The sequence below is a fragment of the Mercenaria mercenaria genome, chromosome 1, assembly GCF_021730395.1.
Source record: "Mercenaria mercenaria strain notata chromosome 1, MADL_Memer_1, whole genome shotgun sequence".
In the NCBI taxonomy this organism is placed as follows: domain Eukaryota; kingdom Metazoa; phylum Mollusca; class Bivalvia; order Venerida; family Veneridae; genus Mercenaria; species Mercenaria mercenaria.
The window spans coordinates 24,744,414-24,756,952 of NC_069361.1; the positions used below are offsets into that span (position 1 = coordinate 24,744,414).

Sequence of the window (12,539 nt, forward strand, 5' to 3'; positions counted from 1 at the left end):
ATCTGGCGACATAGACACTGATAAGATGCAACGCGCAATGTTACAACTGCGAAACACTCCTGACAGAGACACTAAACTTTCTCCTGCGATGTGTGTCTTTGGTCGCTCGATTAAGGACTTTATTCCAATACCTCCTGGCAAATACAAACCCCACAATACTTGGCAATCTACAGCTTTAGCTCGTGAAGATGCACTAAGAAATAGACATATGAAGTGTGCTGAACGTCTGAGCGAACACACAAAGCGTTTGTTACCTCTAGCAGTAGGGGATTACGTTCGTATTCAGAATCAAGTTGGTCCTCACCCCCTAAAGTGGGATAAGACTGGGGAGGTCATAGAGGTTAGACAATATGACCAATATGCTGTGCGCATCGATGGTTCAAGACGTGTCACCATACGCAACCGTAAATTCCTGCGTAAATACACTCCTGTACAGTTACCAGCGAAGAGACTCACAATCGAAACAGATTTAAGCATCACCAAGCCATCTCAGACCCCACCCGCACCTGTCACGCCCTCTTTGCCACCTGTAACTCCCAATGTTCAAACCCCTCCACGGACACCAGCTGAACTTGCACCAAGCCCCATTGGCAAGATACCAAAGACAATACAAACACCAATAGGCCCAAGAACGACATCACCTGTCAGGTCTGCTGTCCACAAGGGCTTTGGACGCCGCCTGTCTTTCCCCACACACCCCTCGAGTCCCGACAACCAACCACAGAGTGGCAGTCATGATGACTCACAAACTGACATTGGAAAGACACCACAGAGTTGCAGTCATGATGACTCACAAACTGACACTGGAAAGACACCAGCCCCTCCAACAGACCCTATACCGACACTTGCACCCGTACAGCCAAAAACTCGACGGCCAACCAGATCCAAGATTCCGCCAATTTGGCAGCAGGATTATGAACTTGACATGAGCTCAGTGCCATAGACAGACTGTTTTGTTGATGTGTACTTTTGTTTATTGTTCACATTGTTTATTACTATATACATGTATGTGCCAGTTTGTTAACTTTAAGTAAAAGTTTTGTTAATCAACATTGGACATCTAGTGAAATATATCAATTAAAGGATCATCATAGTGTTGGACTACATAACATGACAATCAAAATGATTATAAACATATAAACATGTAATTTTCTTAAACTAGTCTTGTCATAATTATTTTATGTTTGATTCATTTCATTTTATATCTAGTCAGTCTTTGTTTCATACATAACAATACTTCATGCCCAAAGACTTGGGGTGGGGGGGGGAGATATAGGATTATGATTATTATTACATATATTATGATTTGTTTACTTAGTTCACTCTGTATATATTTCCAGATGTTGAAGATTGGTAATGTCAATAAACATTAGAAATCATTCACCAAAAAGTCAGTCTTATTTAGCATATATAATAAAAGAGAGTTAAGAGGAACAACACATCAAACAACGGGTAAAGTTTACTAATTAAATAAAATCTACCGGTTTCGGTCATATAATGACCTTCATCAGGATAAAATCAAAAGAAATTCTACACTAAAGTATACAAAATGTGGGCAACTTAGGTAGCAGGGTACACTTTCGAATTTTGGCCCCCCCTCAATATTTGTTATAAAGAGAACATCGTGATTTTGGATGTCTGTAAATTAAGGTGAGAGATAATGATTATTAATTCTTTAGAAAATTTATACAGCCGATACATGTAAAATTCTGATGTCAGTTGGAAAACTAACTACTGGTAGCTTTGTATGATCAATGAGACACCATTTCGCGGAAAAATTCAATTCACGGAAGGGTTCTGTGCTTGTTGATTGATACTCAGGAACATTTTCGTTATTTTCCGAAAAAACGAGCTGGATGGGCCCCCATTCCGTTTATGTCCTGACGTTCAGTAAGGACTATTAAATTAAGAAATGCAATAAAATTGGACAGTGTTCTTGCAGCGGGATCATTGTAGACTGTTCAAAAGATGCAAAATTGATGATTTTGGCACGCTATTTTTCATGGATGATGTAAACCTTTCGCTTTGATAACTTTCTTTATTCTTGTATGAGAATCCTGATCTTGCCATTAATTAAAAGCACAAAACATCCACGCAATTTATAAAATAGCCACCCAAATTTTGCTCATAGGGGAAGTGCAATATTGCGACTCGCTACATGTAAGACCGTCCGTGCCCAAATTTTTCGCATCTAAGTGTACCTTGCTGGTCAGAGACCACCAGTTCAAAAAAGTACAGGGAACTTACTGGGAATGAGGTAAGTGTATACCTGGGAATAAGGTAACGTCTGTGCGTTCTGATTGGTCAGTCATGTAAACAAACCCAGGAAGAGATTATTTTCTCAAAATTGATATTTTTTCACTGCATTTACAGTATTTTATTATACATTTTGACAAAATTTGCTACATTTTATGTGTATTGAAAAAAAGTTTTATCAAACGAATTTCTCCCGCCATGCCAACGATGTAAACAGGGGGTCATCTCATTCACACGAAAATTACTTAAATAAAGTATCACTATTCATATGTTTTTTGTCCGATATTTTGGTAGAACTAAGATAGTTCTTGAAAACTATGTAGTTAGATACACATGCTTCGATGTATGGAAGGCCGTACACGCCATAATGTTATAATGTAAGTCTATGGGAAAACAATTGGTGGTCTCTACCCTGCTACCTTATAAGCGCCCCATATCGTCTGCGTTATTCGTCTGCGTTTTAATCCGTGCCTTCAACCGACATTCGGACATTATCGGATTTCATCCTAAATGTAAACACGTGAGAAAGACGTTTCGTCTTCTCTTTTATTTTTCTTAATGATGGAAAGAACAAAAGAAATAAGAACACGTGTAGAGTTGAAAGAACACGGCCTTGAAAATGTAATTTGTGTTTTTGCACATATGACATGACGGTATTTTCGAAGTGTCCGTACCAGTAGAGACTGTGTAGGAGTCTCGTTTTACAAGATATTGTGGGTCATTTACGTCATATTTTAGTTGAGATGACATATCAAATAAATGTAATCAGTATTCATGTAAAATTTTAATCACATTAGGTTAGAGACCACCAATTGTTTTCCCATAGACTTACATTGATCAGGTCGGATATCCGGGCACTTCAGCGTATTGCGTTGCGTAGCAACAAGCGGAGGTGACAGCAAACGCGAAATTGTAATTGAAAAGCGTTTTATGTTTCACTAGTGCTGGTTGTTTTTCTTTGCTTAAAGTAAAATTTTGGGCAATATTAACAAGTCAGTGAATTTATAATGTAGCATGATGTTCCAGAAATCACTCCCGAGAAAGAAACCTTTCTTTTTTAGGTTTCAGACGTGATTAGGGTTGGATATCGTTAAGGACGAAGCGGTCCGATACCGATACCAACGAAACGATACGGTATTTTTAACGATACCGATACCGATACCAAGCTTTGAAGTACATCACATAAGCAATGATTTGGTTAGTATTAAATACACCGTTTTAAGTAGTTATACAGGAAAATTTGCTTTGATATATAAACATTTTAAGTCTGTTAATTTGATGTTGTACTAAAATTATGAAAGAGTAAATAAAATAAACATATTTTACAAACTAGAGTTTTCCAAAATAAAAAAAAGAGTAGATACGTCGCTCACTGTGCAATCTAATTCTAGGACTCACTGACTGTGTTAATGCTTGCTCTACACTGACGAGAACTGTGAAATTCAACACTAACTAACTTTCAAATTAACCCATTTAACAAGTCAGACTCGTTGTCACTCATGATAAATCTTCAACCAGGTTAACTAGTAATGTATTTAAATTGCAACATCTTTTCCAACACAATTTTCATTGAAAAATAACCCTCAAAACGCTTGAAACAACCAGCAATAACGTATTTCTATTAGTTCGCGAAAACCGATGACTTGTTTACGTAGGTTACAGCTTAGTTTCGTAACTTTTATTAAAATAATTTTTTTTTTCATTTGTTTTGATAGAATATGACAAAGAGCAAAAAAATGTCGTATATTTTGCAATTAAGTATGATTCACGTAGTTTAAAACGACGGGAAAAGAAGTTTTTTATAATAATATTTAGCATACGAAATTATTCGCAAGGCCAGCTCTCCATGTTACTGGGAGCGGTGTCACAGTAAACAATGTCGATCGCGTTATAACTGTGTTTCAAATACTATTTGCTTAATTTCTGCTTTCTTTTGCCGCGGATTTGGTAATTATTTTGTTTATTTACTTTTATGGAAATACCGGAATCGGAACCGGTTCTTTACGAAACGGTATATACCGGTACTTTACGAAGTGATTATTCGGTACGGTACCGATACCGGGAACCGGTATCCAACCCTAGACGTGATATTCATCATTGATCCGTGTAAGCTGCAAGGTCTCATTTTTGTGACGGACTGGATGAAAATTATTATTTAAAAAATCGGAGGTCTTTTTAAAGTAAATAAAACAGAAAATCTATTTCATCTAATTAGGTTTCTCCATTCGTTTAACTTTTCTCGTTCTATTTAGTAGCCTGCCATTAAAATAGTTCTGAAAGCCAGATAGCTTATACTGTGGTGTCAAAAGTGATTCAGTCACTCCAAATTTAATCAAATCAACACCTCTTACCTAAATTCTCATTCGTATGAAATTTAATGAGAGGTGTCATAATTTAAAGCTTAATAGCACATTATGCGTAAATACTGGAGAAGGGATTTTTTTCTCCCTCGAAGGGTGTCAGGATCACAATAGCATTTATAACACAAAGCGGTTTTTTATATGTTACAATTGTTTTAAATGTAATATGACATCTAGAGCTACTGTGTTACACGCGGAGATAAAATGATATATATAATAACTGCATGCTAGTTTCTTTTTTACGAAAAGCCAGGACGTATCAATAAATTGATGACTTCCAATTACGAAAATACTAAAAAAAATACTGATCTCTGTTTTGTCAATTATTTAAAACTGAGAACGATAATTTGCACGCTTTGTTTAGAATAATGTTAGTCATATCTTGTAGTTTTCAATATCCATTTTTTTTTTGTTAATTGTTAGACTGTCACAATTGACTGCTTCCACATACCACAAAATTAAAGCATTCATTCCAGTCATAAATCACTATGGAAACCAATCAGTATGTGGTATATTGATGAAAATCAGTTTGGACCAGTTCCTAATGACTATCACTTTTTAATAGATTGATTTCCTGTTTGTTTTATCCCTCTGATGTACCCCTTCGGGGCCTTATGGTAATTTCCTGTCTTATCCGTTTGATGTATGCCTTCAGGGTCTTATGATATTTGGAAGATGCACATTATTGTTATTTGCGTGTCAATTGACAAAGGGATTAATAGAGCTACTACATAAAAAAAACTTTAACCAATACACATGCCCGAACATTTAGTTCATTTGAAACTTTAAAATTAATTCACCAAACTATTTTTTGGCTGGAAGGACATTTCTTCAAAAAAAAAAAATGTCTGCAATAAGATTACATATAGAATAAAGTATAAGTTTTCAACTTTATTTAAATGACTTTCATACTTAATGTACTTCGACATTATAGCATTTTACATTAAACTAAATAAAATATATCGCACAAAGTACATTTCAGAAAATGGCAACAATATCATTATTTCAGAGCATTAAAACATTTAGAAAATCAGCTTATTTAAAAATGACATAAAAATATCAGAAAATTAATTTACTATTTATTTGATCTGTTCTTTCTTAAAAAGAAAAAAAAAATCAAGACACTTGAAAGAGATGAAAGAAACAACTGCTACGATTTCAAGCAAAGAAGTTGAATAAAAAAAATGTTTTGTTCTCAGATATTTTAGGCATAGTACTAGAGCCGATTTACACAATCGAATACCGCCGGAAGTAGAGCATTTATGTCAACACCGGTTTCGTATTTTCACGTAAAAACGGCCGAAAACTGAGAGGTTATCAACAAATTATAAGTTTACGGGTACCATGAGGATTTTTCATGCATTTAAACGGTAAGTATAATGTTTATGGATTATTCAATACAGTATGAAAGTAAACTGTTACGCTTTAAATGGAAATTATGAAAGAAAAGTCGATAAGAATATATTGACTTTCTACTTTCACTTTCATTGTCGCTTTTTAAATTGCCCAAAAATGTTCTTTCTATTAATTTGTTTTTTCTTGTTTTTTGTTTGTAGATACATAATCCTATGGCAAATTATTGTGTGAAGTGACAGCTTATTTAAAGCATCTGTTATTAACTGGGCCTAAGTTTACCGATTTTTCCTTTTAGAGTGACCTTTGACCTGATATTAGCTTAAAGTCTGTTCTATGTATTTTAGCTGTAGTCAGAACAGAATGTAATTGAGATAAAATGAATTTTCAAAATAAACTGTTGCAAATTGTAGGAAAAGAATAATATAATATATTTATTATAAGTTTTTGAAATATTATATTATAATTACCTCATTTCAGAAAGAAGTACAAGTGAACAGATGACACATTAAAGTGGCTGCAGAAGCTTGAAAAGTTAAATAGAGCAGGGGCAGTCAAAACAGTGGGATAATACTTCTATGTAATTTCTTTTTAAAGGCAATTTATACAGGATGGAAGGGTATCTCATACATTGACAGTTGATATATATATATATTAGACAACATTTGATAAAATGCAATTGCCTATCAATATTAAAAAGAGCAAACAGTTGACAATTAACAGGCAGGTCATTCTTTTAAATGACACCATAAATAAACTTTCATAATTTGTTTTTCTTCAACTTCTGGATTTAGACTGGAAGCCATTCCAAACTATGAACTGGTAAATTATATAAGGAGTCATGTAATGATTATGGATGGGATACATTATATGTTAATGGACAATAATAATTTGAAATAATAATATTTTTTAAGATCAAGGTGTTAAGGTGATTTTATAAAGATGGTGTTATGGTTTTTACATGATGATTGTTAACTGTTCACAGATTTTATCATTTATATATTTCAGAGGGTCCAACATGTCTAGTAAGGCTGACAGAAGTGAAAGATGGTCTGATGGTACAATGATGTACAAATGATACTCTTTAACAAGTTGAACATGTCAAGGGTAATAAAATGCCAGTTATTAAAATTAAATTCCCCTAAACATTTAACAGATACACATTGTAAATTTTATGTCATTAAAATGATTTTATGAAGTTTCATGAAGGATGGTACAGCCAATCATTTTGAATCGAGAAATTTTGACTTAGGTAAAGATATCTATTCAGACTTCTTATCTCTTAGCCTTTCATATGATACAGAGATAAAAGAACTACTATTGTCAGCCACTAACCATGTTTCAAAGCTTTTAAATACACTATAGCATTAACCATTTTGTTTAAATATCTTTTTAATGCAATGTTTTTTTGATATCTGTCACTTGATGTTTTCAATGGATTAGAGTCCTAATTTAATGTAAAATCTGTAAATTTCAGTAATTGAAGTACAAAATATGTAGGAAGCTGTTTCTTTATTTCAGTGTAAAATGTTCTGTGGATTCATATGATGAGAATGCCAGTGTTGATCTGTATGACTTAATTAAACACAGATATTGATACCTTCAGGTAATTGTTTACAATATTCAAAGAGTTACAATGTAATTCAGTTATTGATTTGGTATATATCACTTCTAGAGGCTTGTGTAAAGTTTATTTCACATGAGACCAAGGGTCAAGTATGATATATAAACTTTACACTTACAAAAAGAAATTATACAGTACCAAAACAAAAAGAAATTATACAGTACCAAATAATTACAGACTTATGAATGTAACTTTCCAAATATCTTACATTTTTCTCCTGAAATTAATTAAAAAGGTAAACACAATTCTATTGTTATAAGCTTAAAAAGGTGAATGTAAGATATAAATTATGAAATGTCAAGTAAAAGGTGTGTTTTTTTCAAAGTATTTAAAATATAGAATAAAATATAGCCTGCCATCATAATATTCCAAAATAAAAAAGTGTCATACATATATTTTAGGTCAAATAGTAAGGTCAAGTGAGTGACTTAGGGTCACTATTGGCCTCTTCATATATTGTACTAAAATGGGTCTTATGCATAAGATATGTTGAAGTTTTATTAATCTAGTAACACTTTTATTCTACCTTATATTCAGAAATATACATATTTTGAATATTAAAGAGCTGCAGACACCTCGAATACAGAGTAACTACAATATGCATTTCTTTCTTCAGATATATACCTGTGAAATCTTCAGTGTCACCGTTCAGCTATTGTTCAAGATCAGTGTCTGCAGCTTGCACAGTTTAGTATAGAGGAGCCTTCTGAATCAACTTTGTTACATATTTGCTAATAATTGTAGGACACGCATGTAGAGAGCAGCAAGTCCTCTCCAGCCGTGCATGTAAATGTGATTCAGAAACTTTGAGAATATGTAAACATTACACTGTTATAATTTTCAAAATACTGTGTCTTGTAGTGTATCAGTACTGTTTTGTCTCAGTTTATAGCACAGTATGTTCACAAATCAAACATAAGACCATAGTGATCAGTATTATTAAAATCATCAATTATTTGTATGGTGACAAAATTTAATTTCATGCAATACCACAGTAAAATGTTTGATAATTTTCGCTTTTAAAGTTGTAAGTTTAAGGTTGGCATAAATTGTTTTTTTTTTCTTTCATAAATCTAAAAAGTGATTGGTCATTATAACTGCAATATTATTTTAGTATGACAAAGTTTATATTGAACTAAAACACTAATGTAAATTTTTGAACTAATCAATACATTTTCTTCAGTCTTAAAACATTTGTTTATCGTACGTGTCATGGCCCATAACTCCTCCATATTACTTGTGTTTTGTCCTTTTTCATTTCACTGAAGAATAGGTAGAGGCATTGCACATCCATTTTTTAGCATCCTGATTTTGTAAAGTGTTGTATATAAGGTTTTATCTCGGAATTATGTCTCATCTAAAGGTGGGGAGAGGTATTAATTATGCCTTCTCGTCTATCCGCATTAAGCCTGTCTGGCTTTAAGAGGACAAGCTGCTGGCCAGATTTTGATGAAACTTCACAGGACTGATCAGTACCAAGCATAGTGTTGTGCATATTGCTTGCATGTTTCGTTTTGATGCACTAAATTGCAGCCATAGCTAAAAATAGAAAAATCTTGTCGGCTTTCACAGGTTAAAACTACTTAACAGATTTTGATAAAACTTCACAGGAGTGATCAGTACCAAGTATATTTTTGCATATCACCAACACTTTCCATTTTGCTGCACAAAATAGCCGCCACAGCTAAAGGTATACATAGATGGGAGACATGTTTTGTCATAAAAATACCTAAAGCACCTTTCACTTTGTTAATGAAAAATGTAACAAACATCTTACAATTGCAAACTGTAATAATTTGACATTAAATGCACTATCTATAGCTCCATAACTACATTTGGCTTTTTTCATAATTATTGCCCTTTTCTTACCATAGCAATATTTTGTGTAACATGTTACCTCATTAAGCATCATAAGATCAGAAAGTTCTATGACTCAGACATGTTGGCCCTTTTGTACTTGTCATGAGTATGTTTTCAGTATTTTAAATTGTCATTACTTTTTGTTGTGCCAGTTTACGGAAATGAAGACTTAGTTGTCCAAATGGTGTGCCTGTGCCTGTCCTGATTTGTTTGTCTGGACAATATATTATTGATAAGTCTTCATGAAACTTTGCAGGTTAATTTCCTTAAGTTCCCTGTCAACTTGGATAGTGGCACGGTTACTTTAGAAACACTACAGTGTACTAGTCAAACGTACTAGTCAAACGTTTTGTATTTCAAATTTTATATCACATTACAGGCTACTGGTCTTCAGCAGCCTCCATAAAACTTTCATAAAAGTTTCCAAATATGTTGTATTTTGATTTGAACTGGCATTATTCAAACAGTAAGAAGTAGTACTATAAGGCAACATGTGACCTCTTTTCCAGTACTTTTTGATTTTCTCTGTTACTATGAAATTGCCTTTTTCTAGAAATTGGTTGGCTTATTTTTGATGATCTTATGTTTTTAATCAATTGTGGCTATGTTCTTTATCTCATGAAAATTCCATTTTTGTATAATTCATATTTTTTACTGTCAACAAAGTGCAATACCACATACTTATCACTTTCATTAACATACCTGTACTATTTTCATAAAACATTATATAAATCATTATATTTCATATAAACAGAATTAAATAAATATTTAAGAACATCAGTGTTTTCTTTGATTGCTACATGAAACAGACCATAGGTCAATTTAGGGTCAATTCTGACACTTTATATGCAAATTGATAAGGGAGATAACTAGTACTGTCTTAAGTAACCAATATTTAGTTACACAGTTACCTTTCCTTTACACAGGTAGGACTATCTGTTGTTGATCATCTTTTGAACATTATTCCATTACTGATGACAGAACATTGAAAATAAAAGTTGTTGTATCATGCAATGACATCATATATGACAATATTTACTTTTTTATTCCATTTTTTAAATATTCTTTAAATTAGGTACAATGCCTAGATATTTAGTTTAGATTAATATATATATAGCAAACTGAGAAAATGTTGAATAAGCTTGGGAACTTGTTTTAATTATATCTGATCCGTAGCGCCGAAGAGTAGACAATACATAATCTGTCACTTTCCAGACCGTTTTAAAATGCCACAAAATCAGTTATCACAAAAACCCTACTTTTTTTGAAAAATATATAGATTGTACCATAGCGTAAGGACTGCAGATGATTAAAAAGATGACTCTTGATTTGTTTCTTTTGAGAATTAAAACATCACAACCCACACCGCTAGTTAATTCGCTACGAATTGCGAGGTCCTGCTTTCACCTCCAAGGTAATTTGCATAATCGATTGCTCCGGATGTGATGTCACGCCGACCTGATCAATTGTAACATTATGGCGTGTACGGCCTTCCATACATTGAAACATGTATATCTAATTACAAGTTTTTCAAGAACTATCTTAGTTCTACCAGAATATCGGACTAAAAACATAATTATGAATAGTGATACTTTATTTAAGTAATTTTTGTGTGAACGAGATGACCCCCGGTTTACATCATTGACATGGCGGGAGAAATTCGTTTGATAAAACTTTTTTTTAATACACATAAAATGTAGCAAATTTTGTCAAAATGTATAATAAAATACTGTTAATGCAGTGAAAAAATATCAATTTTGAAAAAATAATCACTTCCTGGGTTTGTTTACATGACTGACCAATCAGATTGCACAGACGTTACCTTATTCCCAGGTATACACTTACCTCATTCCCAGTAAGTTCCCTGTACTTTTTTGAATTGGTGGTCTCTGACCATTAGTAAAGTTTTAAGTGATATCCGCATCATTCCGATGCATGCATATCACAACTTAAGTACTCGAAGAATTTTAGTTGTAAAAATAAAATGATTGTCTTACATTAAAGGTGCATTTTTAAAATTGAGTATACTAATTATGTAAGTGGCAACTAATGGCAATCGCAGGCTATTTGTACGGCTGTCCCGTACGAATAGTGAAATAGCCCGCAGGTGGTTATTAGTACGGCAGTTTTGTATTACAATACATTGTACTGAAGTCATTCAACTGATATATTTTCAACCGATTTCGGAAATAACATAAAAATCACATTTGGTCATCATGTTTCAAATAAAATTTTAGGTCAGAATTGATGCAGACATATCAAGCTGATGTGTGACAAACGTCAAGTATGAAAATAAATTAAAGGGCTTGGTATTCTTTTCAATAAGGCAGTGGCTACGATTACGGTACCGTAATCCTAGCCTCCGATTCTAGGATTACGGAAGTTCCGTATTCCTAGACACACCTATAAGGATAGGCTAGGATTGAGGCATCAAATATATGTTAAGACATGCATAAATGATGTTGTAAACTTACTTTTTTTTACTTAAAATAGCGAAAACGAAATACAAAAACGTATATGGGTGTTGATTTCGCCCGATTCTGTATGCGCAGAAAAATCAAGTAATAAAATTTTAAGTAATGAATATTTAGTGTGGTTTTGGAAAGAAAAACATATGTATACAGGTGTTGATTTCGCCTGTTTCTTTAAGATAATACTAACCCGAAATGGCTGATCGATAACATGAAATAGTAGGACAGGTATGAAAACAAAACACGCTATTTTAAGTGAAATAAGTAAGTTTACAATAACATTGATGCATGTCCTAACATACATTTGATGCCTCTTAATTAAGTACTTCCGTAATCCTAGCCTATCCTTATAGGCGTGTCTAGGAATAATGAACTTCCGTAATCCTAGACTCGGAGGCTAGGATTACGGTACCGTAATCGTAGCCACTGCCTTTCAATGAATATGTTTAGATTCCTATGACTAATTTAATATTTGGGTCCTTACTAGATTATGGTATTATATTTATATGATAGATTATGCTATCATATTGTGTATGCACACAACAGGGAAAGGTAAGTTTAGTAAGAGATTTGTACTGTTGTGAAAAATTGCACGTATATACATGAAACATAGAT

At 33.2% G+C, this 12,539-nt stretch overlaps 1 protein-coding gene and 1 long non-coding RNA gene across 2 annotated transcripts in view; one reads left to right on the top strand and one right to left on the bottom strand.

Annotated features, from left to right (window-relative positions):
• LOC128556771 (uncharacterized) overlaps nucleotides 1-1,571 on the bottom strand; it is a 32,919-nt gene extending 31,348 nt beyond the window's left edge. The window contains exon 1 of the mRNA XM_053542453.1: nucleotides 1,482-1,571. The gene's annotated coding sequence lies outside the window, so the exon portion shown is untranslated. The remainder of the gene's footprint in view (nucleotides 1-1,481) is intronic.
• Nucleotides 1,572-5,851: 4,280 nt separating this feature from the next.
• LOC123562697 (uncharacterized) lies at nucleotides 5,852-10,233 on the top strand. Its single transcript, XR_008370830.1, has 5 exons — nucleotides 5,852-5,986; nucleotides 6,450-6,549; nucleotides 6,978-7,076; nucleotides 7,491-7,575; nucleotides 8,210-10,233. It is a non-coding gene; the product is annotated as an uncharacterized LOC123562697 (long non-coding RNA).
• The last annotated feature ends 2,306 nt before the right edge of the window (nucleotides 10,234-12,539 follow it).